The 16,603-nt window shown below is 39.7% G+C and overlaps 1 pseudogene; it reads left to right on the top strand.

Annotated features, from left to right (window-relative positions):
- The first annotated feature begins 10,547 nt into the window (after nt 1–10,547).
- Nucleotides 10,548–14,940, top strand: LOC119889458 (annotated as a pseudogene).
- Nucleotides 14,941–16,603: the final 1,663 nt, after the last annotated feature.

Below are 16,603 nucleotides of genomic sequence, written 5' to 3'. Positions count from 1 at the left end.
ACTGTGCCTGAGACAGGACAAAAGATGTTGTCTGTGAGATAGCAGAAAGTTCAGTCAAGAAGTTATTGCCAGTCAAGAAATGAGGTTTCTTTACATAGATATAAGAAATTATATTTACTTAATCATTCAGTAACACCATATGGTTTATAAGGCCATTATAAACCACTTAATACATTTACAAAGGCAATGTTAGGTGAGGATCAAGGCTCCTCTTGCTTTGCTGAATTAGCTAAGCATGCAAATCAATGCAATGCAAATTCTGAAAATATTCATTATTGGTCACTTGATTGTATCTGTAACGTAACTGGCAAAGCCAAACCACAGGCTGGAGAATAACTAGGCTACATGAAATTAATCCAACTACATATTTTACACCACTGAGAGGGGAAACACGTCACTTCTCTCGGTGATTATGCCCATCTTCAAGCCAAAGATATAAAAACAACAGTTTTCATTTGCATTGTTAAAGTCTGACTAACTTACCTGTCCAGCAGAAAACAGACAACTTCAGCACTGCTTTGAAAACATCTGTCCCACATCAGAGCCTTCCATCTGGAAAAATCCACAACGATAAACTCCGTCTAGCTCATGCTAAATAACATGTGTGCTCCTTCATTTGTCCAAATGTCACTTCTCTTCTTAGTTTTTATTGTTATTATTATTTCCTCTTGTTCTTCGTACATATTCAATGTAGTGAATGCCGGAATTATACAAGCAGAAGAACACTGTGATGACGAAATGCGCTCTGTAGCGCTGTTTGTCCGTTGTTGGCTACTGTAGAAACATGGTGACACAATATGGTGACCTCCATGGAAGAGGGGACCCACGGTTACGTAGATAGAAATGGCTCATTCTAAGATAGTAAAAACATGACGGTTCATTATGTAAGGTACATAACATATACACCACTGAAAACATAGTAATGGATTGCATTTCAATCAATAAATCCTGTCAATAAATCCTCAGAATCTGTCAGGATTTGGAGGTGAGCACAGAGGAGGTGAGATCCCAAATGCAAGACACCAAGGCAGAGCAGATGCAGTTCAGGGTATTTAATCCAAATGCGAAAAGGTACAGGCTTACACTTAGTTGACTGGAAAGCCCAAAATCCAAAATAGCAGAAAACAGGCAGGAGGCTTCACACATGAGTTGTCAGTTTTATGTTTAGAGTGTGAAAACTACACATGACAATGACCGGACAGAGACTGAACAGAAACAGCAAACATTTAACACCAGGGACTAACGATCTGGGAGGGGATACACTGGTGAAAGATATGAGGGACTAATCAAGCACACAGACCGGTAGAGTGACAGTAGGGGAAAACAGACAGATACTAACAGATGCAAAACACAAGACCATACATTAACTGGAACTCAAAGTGTTTAGTGGACATGCAAGCAGAGGAATACACGAATACACTAACAAGGAACCCAGAGTGAAGCAAAGATAAAGCGGAACTCAGATTAGACATGGGCATAACACCACTAAACACCAGCTGACAGATAATAACCATACAAACAACAACATAGACTACATAACAGATACAGAAGAGACTGAAATAACAAAACTAAGAACTAAACAAGGCAGGCAGGCACACAGCGTGACAGAATCATCACACACTGGACCTTTAAGAAGTTTAGATAGATTAAATATTTGTTTAATGTCTCCAAAGCAGTAGTAAGAACAAATTCTTTAAAGTCCCAAACATCATAATACATTTTTTTTCTTACTTTGAATTTTACACAACATGGTGACCGCTAACCGCTAACATCCAGGACACCGTGTTTTGGGACCCCTCTAGTCTTCCCAGGCTTTCATCCTGCTCGACTCCGAAGCATCAGTCAACCTGGGCTGAAGTGGTGGTCCGTGGCTGCAAGAGAGGCTCGGATGGGGCTGCCTCTCCTCCGCACATCGGCCTCTCCAACCGCTATGCAGCCCTGTCTAACGACACTCCGGTCCATCCAGCTGATGCACCTGCGGCTTCGAGTCTCCCTGATACGGATCTCTTTCGGCGCACAGTGCCTGCCGACACTGTTGCATCTCCTCCACCGGCTACATCTCCTGCACTGGGCCGCCGGTCTGCCGCCGGGCCTGATCGGCGGCCGTCATCCCGGTCAAAAATCTCCGCTTCCCGACGTAGGATCCTGAAGGAGGCTGTGCTCAGACGCTCCGGAGGCTGTCTCTACCCTGCACCGTCGGGTAGCCCTTCTCTCAGGTCTGTTACTGCTACTCCAACACAACACTCGGCAGCTCACACACTCCATCCTCAGTCCGCACGCAGTGTTGAAGCAAATTCTGCTCAGTCCTGCTCTGGAACCCCACAACCGGCATCTCCTCGTCCTCTTTTCTCCCCAACCACACTAATAATTGGTGACTCCATAACCAGAAACATCCGTTTCTTTAACGCTACCACTCACTGCTTCCCCGGTGCCACCACGGCTGACATTTAAAAAAACTCCAGGACCTGATGCCGTCGCTCCCGTCCTCCATCACAAGAGTGATAGTCCATGTCGGAACAAATGACACAGCTCTTCGGCAGTCTGAGCTGACAAAATTAGATTTTAACCGTCTTCTTAACTTTTTAAAGCAGTGCGGAAAGTCCGTTTTTATCTCTGGTCCCATTCCCACAGTTGGTCGCGGTGCTGGCCGCTTCAGTAGACTCCTTGGCCTCCACGACTGGCTCCAGTCCGCCTGCAGGGCTCACCGTGTGTTTATGTGGATAATTTTAATATTTTCTGGCAAAGAATGTCTCTTTTTAAGACAGACGGACTTCACCCAAACAAACGGGGCTCAGAAATGTTAGCTGCTGACATACAGCATGTGGTGCGGTCCACACATGACTTACGTGAATGACTAATCATTCATGCAGCACACCTGGACACACCACCGCTCACTGAACAGATCTCTGCCTCACTGCCACTAACAACCGTCTCCACCTGCTGGCATGTAAAGCCGTCTGCTCCCAGCGCTGTTCCACAGACTTCTATTCCTGTCATCATCACGCATAGACCAGTAAACCGAAATGTGCACATCCCACACAGAAATATTAGTAATCTCTTAAGGATTAGGACAACTGCACCAACTCCAGCACCCAGAACAAACTCATTTAAAATGGCTCTCTTCAATGTGAGATCACTTTCAAGTAAGACTTTTATCTTAAATGATTTTATCTTGTCTGCAAATCTAGATTTTATGTTTTTAACTGAATCCTGGTTGCAAATGAATGACTATAGCCAGCTAGCTGAACTGTGTCCGCCTCAATATGATTGCTTTAGTCAACCGAGGGTCAGTGGTCGTGGTGGTGGGCTAGTGAGCGTGTATAGGAAAAATTTTAAATGTCATCAAGTACGCTGTGATGAATTTAACTCCTTTGAAGTTCTCACTCTTAAAGTTGGAGGGCGGCAACCTATCATATTTGTTATAATTTATCGCCCCCCAAAACCGCCTGGAGGATTTTTATCAGAACTTCCTGAATTTTTATCTACTCTGGTTTTAAATTATGACAGAATTGTTCTTTGTGGCGATTTTAATATTCATGTTGATGACCCCAACAATGTTAATGCAACTGACTTTTTATATATGGCCACTTCTTTTAACTTCAAACAACATGTCAAAGGCAAACACATAACCGTGGTCATACACTGGACTTGGTTTTTACCCTGGGTGTCAGCATTTCCTCTGTGGAATTAGTGGACATGACCATATCTGACCACAGATGTATTGTTTTTAGCTGCGATTCGCCTGTTACTCATGCCGCCTCACCAAGCTCCGTGTGTTGTCGCATCTTTAATGAACAAAGTGTTTCAAAGTTTTGCGCATTCTTTCAGAGCCAAAGCCAACACCTGTCTGATTCCAACACCAACAATCTGGTCGATCACTTCAATCATATCTGCTTGTCGTCACTAAATATTACTGCTCCTCTAAAGGTTAGGCCTACGTCTAAAGCTAGTAAGCAACCCTGGATAAATGACAGCATTCGCAGCCTCAAAAGGGAATGCAGGAAAGCAGAGCGCAGATGGAAAAAATCCAGTCTCCAAGTCCATTACCTCAGTCTGAAGGATTTATTAATTAACTACAATAAATGGTTAAGGATGCGAGAACACACTATTTTTCTGAACTCATTACTACATATAAACACAATCCCAGGTTTCTGTTTAAGACTGTGGATCAGCTGGTAAACCCAACCCCTCCTTGTGCCTCAGCTGGAAGTAATGATGACTGTGAATTGTTTTTATCTTATTTTACCAATAAGGTGTTGTCAATCAGAGCCTCTATTACCCCCGTGGACTCTTACTCAGAGGTCCCTCACCAGCAACAACAGAGTTTTAACCAGTTTTATCCCATCGACTTGTCTGAGCTTTTAAAAACAGTATCACAAATGAGAGTGTCCTCCAGCCCACTTGATGTAATACCTACAAAGTTTTTACTGAAAGTAATAGATTCTGTTGGGCCCCATTTGATCTCTGTTTTCAACAGCTCCCTATCTACTGGTTGTGTCCCTGATTATTTTAAAACGGCTTGCGTGAACCCACTTTTAAAGAAACCTGGTTTAGATCCCTCCCTCCCACATAATTTTAGACCAATTTCAAAACTGCCTTTTATTGCAAAGATTCTAGAAAGAATTGTGTCCAAACAGCTGCTCACTGTGCTGGAAAATAACAAATTATTTGAAAAGTTTCAGTCTGGTTTTAGGAAGTACCACAGCACTGAGACTGCCCTGCTTAAAGTCACCAATGACCTTTTAATGTCTGCTGATGAAGGTATGTGCTCAGTCCTTGTACTCCTGGACCTTAGCGCTGCTTTTGACACCATTGATCACAACATCATGTTAGACAGACTGAGGCACTGGGTGGGGATCTCTGGTACTGCTCTAGAATGGTTTTCATCCTACCTGTCAAATAGGAAGTTTTGCGTGTCTGTAAACAACTATGTCTCTTCATTCTGTCCAGTTAAATATGGTGTGCCTCAGGGGTCGGTCTTAGGACCCATTTTGTTTTCCTTGTATCTGCTTCCCCTTGGACATATTATCCATAAACATGGCATTTCTTTTCATATTTATGCTGATGACACACAAATATACTTGCCCGTCAGATCCACAGACCCTGGAATGCTGAGTTCACTTAACAACTGCCTTTGTGAAGTTAAAAAATGGATGTCAAATAATTTCCTCCAGCTGAACTCAGACAAAACAGAAATCCTGGTCATCGGGTCTCAGCAGATGGCAAATCAAATACTGCCATCTGCTGGTTCCCTAGTAAATCACATTAAGCCTGTGGCAAAGAACCTTGGTGTTTGGTTTGATAGTAATTTAAATTTCGAGCAGCACACCACAAAGCTTGTTCAATCATGTTTTTATCAACTTAGAAATATAGCTAAAATTCGATCTATGTTAACTTTTAAGGACACCGAGACCATTTTACACGCCTTCATCTCATCACGCCTGGATTATTGCAACAGCCTTTTCACCTGTTTAACCCAAAAATCTATTGATCGACTCCAGACTGTCCAGAACTCAGCTGCCAGGCTTTTAACCAGAACAAAGAAATATGACCACATTACTCCTATTTTAGCTTCATTACACTGGCTCCCAGTATGTTTTAGAATTGACTTTAAAATTCTATTGATCACTTTTAAAGCTCTTCATGGCCTCTCGCCTTGTTATATTTCTGACCTTTTAGTCCCATACGCACCAGCACGTACCTTGAGATCCTCGGGCAGAGGTCTGTTGTCTGTTCCAGAGTCTCGACTGAAAACTAAAGGGGACAGAGCGTTTTCTGTCAGGGCCCCGAGGCTCTGGAACAGCCTGCCCGAGGAAATCAGGTCGGCTGAGTCGGTGAACTCTTTTAAGTCCCTTCTTAAAACATACTTTTATAGGAGAGCTTTCCCGATCTTATTTGACTTTATTTTATCCCTTTTATTTTATTGTATTTTACTAATTTTATATTAAATTACTAATTATATTAAATTTCATGCTCTTATCTTTTTTGTATTATTCTTTACACTTGTTAAAGCACTTTGTAACTTGTTTTTGAAAAGTGCTCTACAAATAAGGATTATTATTATTATTATTATCTTAATGCACTACAAATTAAATGCTCCTTATCCTATACAATTTATTTAACTCACACTGTACATTTCCAGCTAAACTGAGGCTTAGTGTTTTATGTGTTGACCTTTTTTTCTTTGCTCTGCTCGTCTGCTATTCATTGGTCTAGTGCAGAGTTGAGCATGTCTGCCAACTTGCCGAGAATTGCATGCATCTTGCGGTTCCTTGCGGGTCTATTCCGAGTAGCCTACTGTTTAAAAACCATATAATAGTCTTTGTGAGGTTCATCTATGGTGATGAACACACGCACACACGCTACACCACGCATGCGCACTGACACTCCCTTCCTTAAGGGTAAGGGTTACAATTTTGGATTTATTGAAGCACTTTCAAAAGATTTATTAATAAAACCTTCTTTCTTTTCACATGTTTATTTACATCATTATACTGTATGTTGAAATGTATATCATAATAGGCTGTACATCAACTTATTGGGAGAATAGGAGATGTAAAATCACGTTGAGCACTCCATAGAGCCAAAATGGTATGATCCTCGTTTCATGACGGCTCTGTAAAGTTCTAAATTGGACTATGAGAGTGTGAGTCGAATCATGCGCCGCCTATCAAATCATTAAATAGTATTCAGGGTCAGCCCTACTATAAAGCAAAAATTCCCACTATGATCAAGCAGGGGCTGGACATACAGCAGTACAACACAAGTTCCAAGTGTAAAGTAATAGTAATGGTACTGGTAGTATTGATAATATTGATAAAGTCTTGAAAAGGTGGGTTTCAACGGCCTGTTTGAAAGAGGCCGCAGAGGCGCCGTGAAGAGGTGTGAAATGGAGGAGGTCAAAGAGGTAGGGAGGGGCCAGGTTATTTAAAGGTTTGTAGGTGATGAATAGAAGCTCAAAGTAGATCCTGTAATAAGCAAGCAAGGTGATCTATTTTCTTTTCTTTTTTAATAACTGTTACTGTTGGGAGTGAGGAAGTAAGGAAGATCAGCAGATGCGCTGCTGCAGGAGATGTGAATTACAAATAAAAAACGTATAAAGTAGTGTTAAAGGATATCAGAAGATGAAACCAACGGAAAGCCAGGCTTGTGGTGATAAACTTGCAACACTGACGAACATGCCTGGGACTGCAGCCAATGGTGAGAGACTGTTAAAATCCCGCATGGGCTACATGGCTGCAGCCCCCCCCCCCACCCCCCCACCCCCCGGTCAATTTCGTTGTGTTTATTATTATTAAGCATGCTTTGGGTCACTGTTAATCTGGAGGAAAACTCACCTGACTCACTTTAAGAAGCATTAGAGCTATACTTATTCCCCCCAACAGGCAGCAGTAGTGGCTTTGTTACTGGAGTGACTTGCGCTAAAATCCTGTTTTACAAGGAAGTTAGCTCAGTCGTAAACTTAAGACAGTCAACAAAGCAGCAGATGAAGCCGATATTCATTCAAGACTGTCTTTGTGTTATATTTACAGGTGAGAGGAGACATGTTTTACTGTTTACAACGATGTTAATGTGAGAAAATGAGGCAGCTAACTGATGCTAGCTCCAGCAATTCATGTTAGCCCACTACAGTGCGTCTGGTGAAGCACACTAGACTTGTCTTATGGAAACGGTAACATGAGTGACCTGAATTTACATTGTAGTGTTTTCATGCAAGATACAGATCGTGTGCTGATAGATCTTATTTATAAACTGGTTGAACATTTAAATGTGTCTGTGATAATACTTTGTCGATCACTGAACCTTTCATGTAAAGTAATAATTCATTGCAGTTTGCACATTGTGACAGAATTATTTGGCAGCGAAAAAAACTGAAACTGGCACCTGAAACCACCATGTCTTCATTTCGGGTGTAACACATGCCCTTCTCTTTCTTTTGGTGTGTTGCTTGCATGTTTGGCTGCAAATACCCCCCTGATCTAGTTGTAGGCGTTTCGTTGTGGTTTGGGGGAGTGCCTTTTGAGGGAGGCCTGAAAGAAGAGGGAGGTATTTTTTCAGCTGGATACTTTCAAAACCTCAAAATAGCAACGTGCTATTTCTATGTGACCTAGCCAAGCCTCACCCTAAGATCACTGTTCAAACTCCTCCTCCTTGCCAAAATGATGATGGGAGGACAAGGAACTAATTAACACCTCCCCTTTCTGACAGCAACTACCAATGAAAACAGTGTGATAGAAAACAGTCTTGACATAGCATGACTGTACCTTTCAACTAATCCTGCGATGTTAACAGTAATTATAGCCATCATACTAGAAAGGTTGAATCAAGGGCTGAAGATACTTCTCATTCAAGAGCGTATATTGTAGTGGTCATCCCCTTGCCTTTTGCAAAATGTTAAAACATCAATGCAAGTTCAGCTTCCTGAGGCTCAAACACAGAGTGAGATGATGGAAGAAAAGCCCCTTTGTTTTAACACCTTAGTTTGAAGCCCAACCACAACAATGCTTAAGTTTCCACATACATTTGTTTGTCAGTGGTGACTGACAATGTGACTGAGTATGTGTATTACTGTATATGTTCAGGGGCTGAACACTGCATTGTGTCAGGGAATCATAAATTTGACTGTAAACATTTGTTTTTATGTCTCAAAACTTCAGCAACACTTGCAGTTTTATGAACAACTTTTTTGTCAAACCCTATAGATAGATGGGTTATCTGTTTTTATGTTATCTATTTAAGTGGGTGAAGTTAGGAAAAAAATGTATTATCAACTATTTATTTTGATGCCAGAGTTTGTGGTGTTGTATTGGACTGCATTGTGTTTTCGGTTATTTCAATCCATGTTATTTTGTTATTTGTCAACCACTCTACATACAGTTTGGTGGGCCAGGATTGTTTCATGTTGATCACCTTGTTTATCGCTGGGTTATTTTATTTGTGTTTTTTTCAGGTTCACATTGATTCCCTCCCTAAGATAAAATATGCATAATCACCTCCGTGTGATTGTGTTCCTGTGTTACCGTGAGAGCGATGCTCTGCGGATGCCTTTCACCAGCCCTCTGAAAAGAAGAAAAGCCAGTACAGAGGATGGGTGGTTTAACAGCCCTCCCCAACTCTGCTGTGCTCTGCATGACTGACATGCAGAGTGGGTGGGTCATAATTGAGCATCTGAATTAGATGGCTTGCACAGTATTTAAGATGGCTCCTCTATCTTTGTGAATAACTGCAAATTGCAGATGTTTTTTTTGTAATACTCACAAATCAAACGTATCGATTCAATCCCTGTTACAGCTATAGGATAACCAGAGTTGTCAGTTTTATGTTTAGAGCTAATTTAAAAGCAACTATGAGAGTTCTGGTCTTTAAATCCTACAACCATTAAATGTAAATTTAAGTAGTTCAGTAAGTCTAGTCTCTCAAGGAATTACGTGGATTTCTGCCATGTGTTATTCACATCGAACGCTATTGTTCAGCGCTAACATAGGAACTACTTTAGTGTGCCATTTAGGTAGGATGGTCAAAAACCTGACTTTGATTTTAAATGTCATGCACAGCCACACTGGTGTTTTCAATTACCCTGTGTGATTAGACCTTTTGTCAGGTGGAAGTTGGGTGAAGGGATTTACATGATGTCATCAAACTTGATTTACTGCTAAGAATAATGAAGGTGAATGTTGTATGGCACTAACAGGTGAGACAAAACGAACAGAAGGGTGAGAATATATCAAGTACAGTTTGTACTGGCCCACACAGTTCTGAGAAAAGCTCTAATAAAATAACATAAGTTAAAACAAATGTGTGGCTCAACTTTGAGTGTACAGGGGCTTAATCATAATTAATTTGACATCAACATATTTTCTAAATTTTATCAAGTAGTTTTAGGTGCCTTACTTAATCAGTCTGTAAAAAACATTATCAGACAGTTTTGTTTGACAATACGTCTTTGAATTTTAATTTTGGGTGCTAGTTTCATTGGTTTAATAGAGAAAACAATGACAGAGATTCATGTTGGACAGGGACAATATGCATGAATCCAAAAATTGTGCACCTGCTATCAATTTTAGGGTTTCCAGGAATCAGGCTACAACCCCTAATAAATATCGTAGTACATGAGTGAATGAAAATGTCTTTCTCCCCCCTTGTGTTAAGGGAAATTCTCTTAATCCATGACCTCCACAAGGTAAAATCAATTGTAATTTAGGTGATATATGTGTTTCCTGAAAACCTTGACTATATCATCAGCTGAAAAGTTAATCCACATATTTGTATTCCACAGATTGTTTTAGACTACTATTCACATTAAGTTCCATTCATCTTTTGTTTTTCAATGTCAGTTATAGAAACCCACCATTAAACAAAAGCTTGATGGTGGTGTTGTACATTTGTTTAGGTTGGAAAGATGGTTGAGATTATTTCCACTGTGGTAGTACAGTGAATGTCAACATAATGAAAGGCCAATCAGATCACTCTGAAATTGTTCCCTCCCACTTATATGATTACATTAAGGAGAAACCTCCTCAATATGTTTTAACAGCAGTCATAAGTGGAATTAACTAGAAAATGATGATTGTTTTTTCTTTACTGCTGATGGTCAGAGTGGGGCGTAAGTATGTGTAGAAATGTCAGATTCACTCTAGATATATATATTTGATGTTTTGTCATGTTCCCACAAGGGCACTGACTTTATCTCTGCTATTAATGTAAATGTGTGTCTTTTCAGGATGCTCAGATGTGGAGATCATTGAGACAAAGACAGTTGGTGTTGGAGATTATGTGAAACTGACGTGTACCTGCAAGTCTACAGAAACCTTGCTCTGGATCAGGCTTGTTTCTGGAGTCTTTCCTGAACTTTTGGGAGGAACATTAGCCTTTGATTATAATGCTGTTAATAAGATTCCGCGCATTACAGCAAATCAAGAGCCTGGAAAATTTTTTCTCCATATTAATGAAACAGAACTCAGTGATACTGGATTTTACTACTGTATAAAAGCAAACCAACTCAAAATGACAATTTTAAACGAACATTTCTGAGAATTAAAGGTAAACAAAATACAGCAAGCAGTTGTTTCACATTATATAAAATAAATGTTTTGATCATGCTTACATCAGACATAATTTATAAAAGCAAATTATATGGTAAAATTTTCCTACATACAGATAACGATAGTACACAGTTCCATAATTTATAAATCACATATCAACATTTTAACTACTTTTATTTGCATCAAAGTGAGTAAAGCATGTTTATTTGCATGTATTTCCCAGGACCAGAACCAGATATCACTGCCATCATTCAAGTCCCTCCATCTGATCCAGTTCGCCCAGGAGATTCAGTGACTCTGCAGTGTTCAGTCCACTCTGACTCAGAGAACAACACATGTCCAGGAGAACACCGTGTGTACTGGTTCAGAGTCGGATCAGAGTCTCATCCCAGTGTCATTTATGCTCATAGAAACAGTGGTGATGAATGTGAGAGAGTCCTGAGGATCGCACACCACAAAAATGTGTCTACAACTTCTCCAAGAACATCAGCTCCTCTGATGCTGGGACGTATTACTGTGCTGTGGCCACATGTGGAGAGATATTATTTGGAAATGGAACAAAATTGAACATTGAAGGTAACTGCTTATTATTTTCATATTAATCATTAAAAAGCTGGCAGAATCCTTTAAGATCATATTTTGGATCAGGCGTGTTTTGAGAAACTTGCCAGAATTCATGGGAGGAACATTTGATTGTGATTTTGCTGATAATTAGACATTATAGAAAAACATGATAAGATGTATAAAAGTAAACTAACACATTTGTTCCTTATGCATTGTCACTTTATCAAAATAGTAATTTACTTTTATTTTTCTACTCCTTTTCATGTTGTTTCAGCACTCAACATATGGGATTTGCAGAAGGCCAAAACTATTTTGTTTCTGTTGTGTGCAGCTTTGGTTGTAAGTCTGATTGTTATTGCCTTTCTGATTTATATCATCAAGAAAACATCTTGTGGTTGTTGCAAAAGTAAGTGAAGTTTCTCATACATTAATCTTAATTAACAGTATTTTGCAAAAGATAACTTTACATGACTTACGTTACTGATTTGTGTAAACGAATGCACAGCATCTTTAATACATTTGTTTTCATTTTATAATAGCTGCCGTTGCTCTTCGAACAAATGCTGCAACAGACACTGTAGATCAGCAAAGACAGCAGGTAAGGTATATAAAGAAAAGATGACACTGGAAAAATTTTTGGCATCTTTTTTATTCAGCATTATGTAAACAGTAACATCGGCTATCTCATAACATTTTTCCACATACTTTCTCAGAGAGATGAGGAATCATTGGCTTATTCTGCACCAACCTTCACCAAGAGAAAACTGGCAGAGCAGAGAGAAGGAATGTAAAAGCACAGAGGGAGAGACGATCTACACTGATGTCAGGCCTTTTGTTATTGATTAACAATCAACTGGATTTGCAGAGAAATATTCTATACAATTTCACATCTGATATTGGTAGCAATACTTTAAAATGAAAGAGTTTAAAATGTTTAATGTATAATTTTGACATTATATTTTGTCCAGTCTGTTTTTAATCATAGATATGTACATGCTCAAAATAATTATGGGAACACTTACTTATCATAGTATAATGTCAAGTCAATTAAACTTTATCAGTTAGGAAGCATTAGCTGTGAATCAGTGTCCCTTGTTTTGGTGCAAATGACAGGTGTTCTGGAGAGGCAACAGCAAGACAACTTAATAAAAGGGAATTGTTTTGCAGGGTGTGGCCACAGGGAATTGCTCTGTCCTTATCCTTCCTGACAGATTTTTCTCTCTAGTTTTGCATTTTGCTTGTGTCCTTGTCACTTCTGGTAGCATGAGCCAGTACCTTCAGCACATTCAGGTTACACAGGTAGTCCAGCTCCTCCAGGATGGCACATCCGTATAAGCCGTCGCAAGAAGGTTTGCTGTGTCTCCTAGCACAGTCTCAAGAGCATGGAGGAGATACCAGGAGATGGGCCATTACGCAAAGAGAGCTGGACAGAGCTGTACCCTGACTGCTGTTAGGTACCGGAATGAGCCATTGTCAGACCATATGCTGGTTCCTCTTGGTGCAGGACAATGCCTGGCCGAATTCTCTAAAAGCAAAGGAAAGGTGCCTCAGTGCTTCCTTTCCTATGTCCTTTAGCATAGGGTACACCGGACCATCCTTTACGAAAGGAAAGGAGAGAATGCCGTCCCACAATTCCTTGCGGTGGCAACATTTAAAGCAATGCACGTTCTCAATCTCAAACGATAAAATCCATTGACCACATTTAGCAAAATCCCTTTTTTGGGGGGCTTTTTTGTAATCTAATATCAACGCCATTTTATGTTTCGGGTTGTTGAAATAAGCCATAAAGTGTTTTCCACAATAATAAAAAAGAGAAATCACCGACCATGACGGATAAAGAATGTTGATTACCATGTAAGTTACCATTGGCTATTAAGCCTTTTCTCTCTTATGCCATAACTTGCTGATATGCATATGTCTTAAACTGTCAACAACAGGCTAACTGAGACCCGTGCGAGCTGTGTTACTGGTCTTGTAACTTGATCAAAGTGTGGATAATGTTGCAGCATGTATGTTATGTATTGTCAGCCTTCAGCAATATCATTAATTAAATTTACTTCAGTCACAGATTCTAAATGATGTTTTCCATTGAGGTCAAGGAAAGGTGGTTAGGAAAGGAGATTTTTTTTACTTTTCGGATGCCACCAGGGAGACTAACAGGAGACACTGGGAGAGAGAAGAACATAGGCACAAGGGGTAGGGAGGAGAACAGCAGACTCATAACAATAGATGCCATTAACTGGCCTTCACGTTTCCCAGACCTGAATCCAACTGAGAACCTTTGACACTACTAAAAACCTGTTTACTTCATTTTGATGTTTCATGTTTAATTTGCTAGCCATGATTTGTTTATTTTGACAATAGCTAGAGTTTCAATCATCGCAGGATTCAATTAGTGTAAGAAATTACTTTACATTGTGTGACATCTGAACGTATTATATGCAAATCAAGTCAGTGATTAGATTAATTTAGTGTTTAATGTGACTATTCATCCAATAAAAATGTTTTGATTGCAGTGTAACCTAAGTTTAGGTGATATGTGTGGATTGTGGAAACTTGATATTGTGTTCTAGTGATGGACAGAGTTTTGATAGTGATTGACAGTAGGTTAGTTGGTTTCTGAGATGTGTCTGTGCTTATTTGGTTTGTGTATGACTGTTACCCTGCGATGGACTGGTGACCTGTCCAGGGTGTACCCTGCCTTAGGCCCGATGTCGGCTGGGATTGGCTCCAGCCCCCTGCGGCCCTGTACGCAGGATAAGCAGTTGAAGATGGATGGATGGATGACTGTTACCATTAGATGCTGAGAATTACAACAAAGTCAGAGGCAGACAAATGTGAAAGTAGAGTGGGACAGAAGAACAGACAGATAAGCCAATATCAAAATTGACCTTCAAATTTCCTTCAAATACACGTGTCACTGATTTGACCATTAACACCAACTCATGCAGATTTATATGATATATATTCTCAAATGTATATTTTTGCCATAATAGTGGAATGGCTGTAGTGATTCTAATATTGCTCTGTCAGTCAGTACATCACTCAAAGTTTCCTTGTTCACATGTGAACATATTCAAAGATTTTTTATGTCCTAACATTTCATGAAGCACAATCGACAACTTGACATTTTTGGTGATGCCACCAAAGGCATCACCAAAAAGCTGATTAGCTGATTCTCTCCCACAATAGCACTGAGAACCAGATACATTTAATGTCATAGATGTTTGATGTTTAGGGGAATTTATCAACCTATAACAATAATGAATCACACCAAGTTGAATTTTATTGATTGTTTCCTTTCTCATGTTTGGCATGACTTTCTGATGTGCAAAGGCCAAATGCAAGTTAAACTGCTCATGTTTTTGACTTCATATTTTGGACTTCACTTTTTTTTAAACTTGGTTAGCTTTACGGGAGAGAGAGAGAGAGAGAGAGAGAGAGAGAGAGAGAGAGAGAGAGAGAGAGTGCCTAGGAGACAGACAGCTAGGAGTTTTTGCCAGTGGTTTTGACGATGAAATGCTGTGTATCTGTCCACCACAACATTCCTCAACAGAAACATATTTAATAACAATAAACACATAATGAGAAAAGTATGTTTTTTAAATGTTTAAAAAAATAACCAGTGTAAAAATATCAGGGGATAGCTACTCAAATGAATAAACTCCTGCTTCTTCCTGGTACTCTGTACTTTGTAGAGACCTTCTTCATGTCTGTACAACAAGCAAAAACCACATGTAGCAGCTGCACTGACAGAGATGCTGCGGTGGGCCGTTTCTCTGCTCTTTGACCAACCATCGAGGCTGTTTACTCAGAACAGACCTGACTATGTGCTTTAACAGGATATGCAGTGAGGGGAGAGCTACCTGAGGCTTCAGCAGTCTAGTTGCAGTTAAACAAATTAAAATGTTTTTAGTTGTTCTTACTTGTCAATGTGCTCATTTTAAGTTCAAATAATGTATCTTGTGTTTCTAAAGATACAACCACATCTACAACCATGTGCATCTGCAATCTCAAAATATAGAATCTTCTTATTGGTTCATGTTTTGGTAAAATTTTGAAAGAAATGGATTGACATGATGCACATTGGAACATACATTAGCATGGCTTTCAAACATATTTGAAGTTAATCAGGCAAACTTAAACATGAGATCAAAAGACCAGGGTGGGACCAGTGAATGTTAAATACATCCCCCCTCTGACAGCAACTATCAATGAAAAGCACCATACCGCAGAGAGGTGTGTTGAAAAACAGTCATGACCTAGAATTTCTATACCCTTTCTCTTGTAAGTTTTTGGGATATTTATAATCATAAAAATAGTAGTTTGTAGTCTTTTTCCCCTTGTCTTTTTAAAACTGGTAAAACAGCAGTGCAACTGCCTGGGACAAAAAAAAAGTGTGAGAAAAGAAGAAAAGGTGTTGATACCTTAGTTTTAAGCCCAACCACAACAATACTTAAGTTTCCATGCACCATTTGTTGCATCAGAATGCATCTGTATAACTTATATATAACAACTTTCAGTTGTCTTATTTATTTTCAGTCTCTATACATCTTGTTAAGTAAGTGAAGTTGTGCCAGACACTCCCCCTTTTTTGATGCCAGAGTTTGTGGTGTTGTACTGGACTCCATGATATTGACAGGTGTTACTGTTATTGTGAGGCTGTCTACCGTAAAAAGCTTCCTTTTTATAAAGTTATCTAAATTTCACATAGCTGAATGAGTTTCTGTGATAGTGCTGTGATAGAGTGGTGATCTAGTCCTGCCTCTCACTCCCCTGACTGAGAATTAAGCAGGTATAGTGGTAAGATGATGTAACAGCCCTCCTACCACTCTCTAGTCTGTGCTCTTCCTTCTGATGGGTTTTACTACAGGTAGTAAGTGGGTCATCATTGATGATGTGATAATATCAACAATGGATGTATGTGAGGGAGACCACATGTAAAAACAAAATCACAATGAATCAACACCTCACCCTGAAGTTCCCCTCAGCTCTAG

Source organism: Micropterus salmoides, unplaced genomic scaffold (genome assembly GCF_014851395.1).
Source record: "Micropterus salmoides isolate LMB-PRFRI ecotype aquatic unplaced genomic scaffold, ASM1485139v1 Ms_hic_scaffold_5, whole genome shotgun sequence".
Classification (NCBI taxonomy): Eukaryota; Metazoa; Chordata; class Actinopteri; order Centrarchiformes; family Centrarchidae; genus Micropterus; species Micropterus salmoides.
Note: the sequence above shows the minus strand (reverse complement) of the source record. Positions and strands in the feature narration are given on the sequence as shown.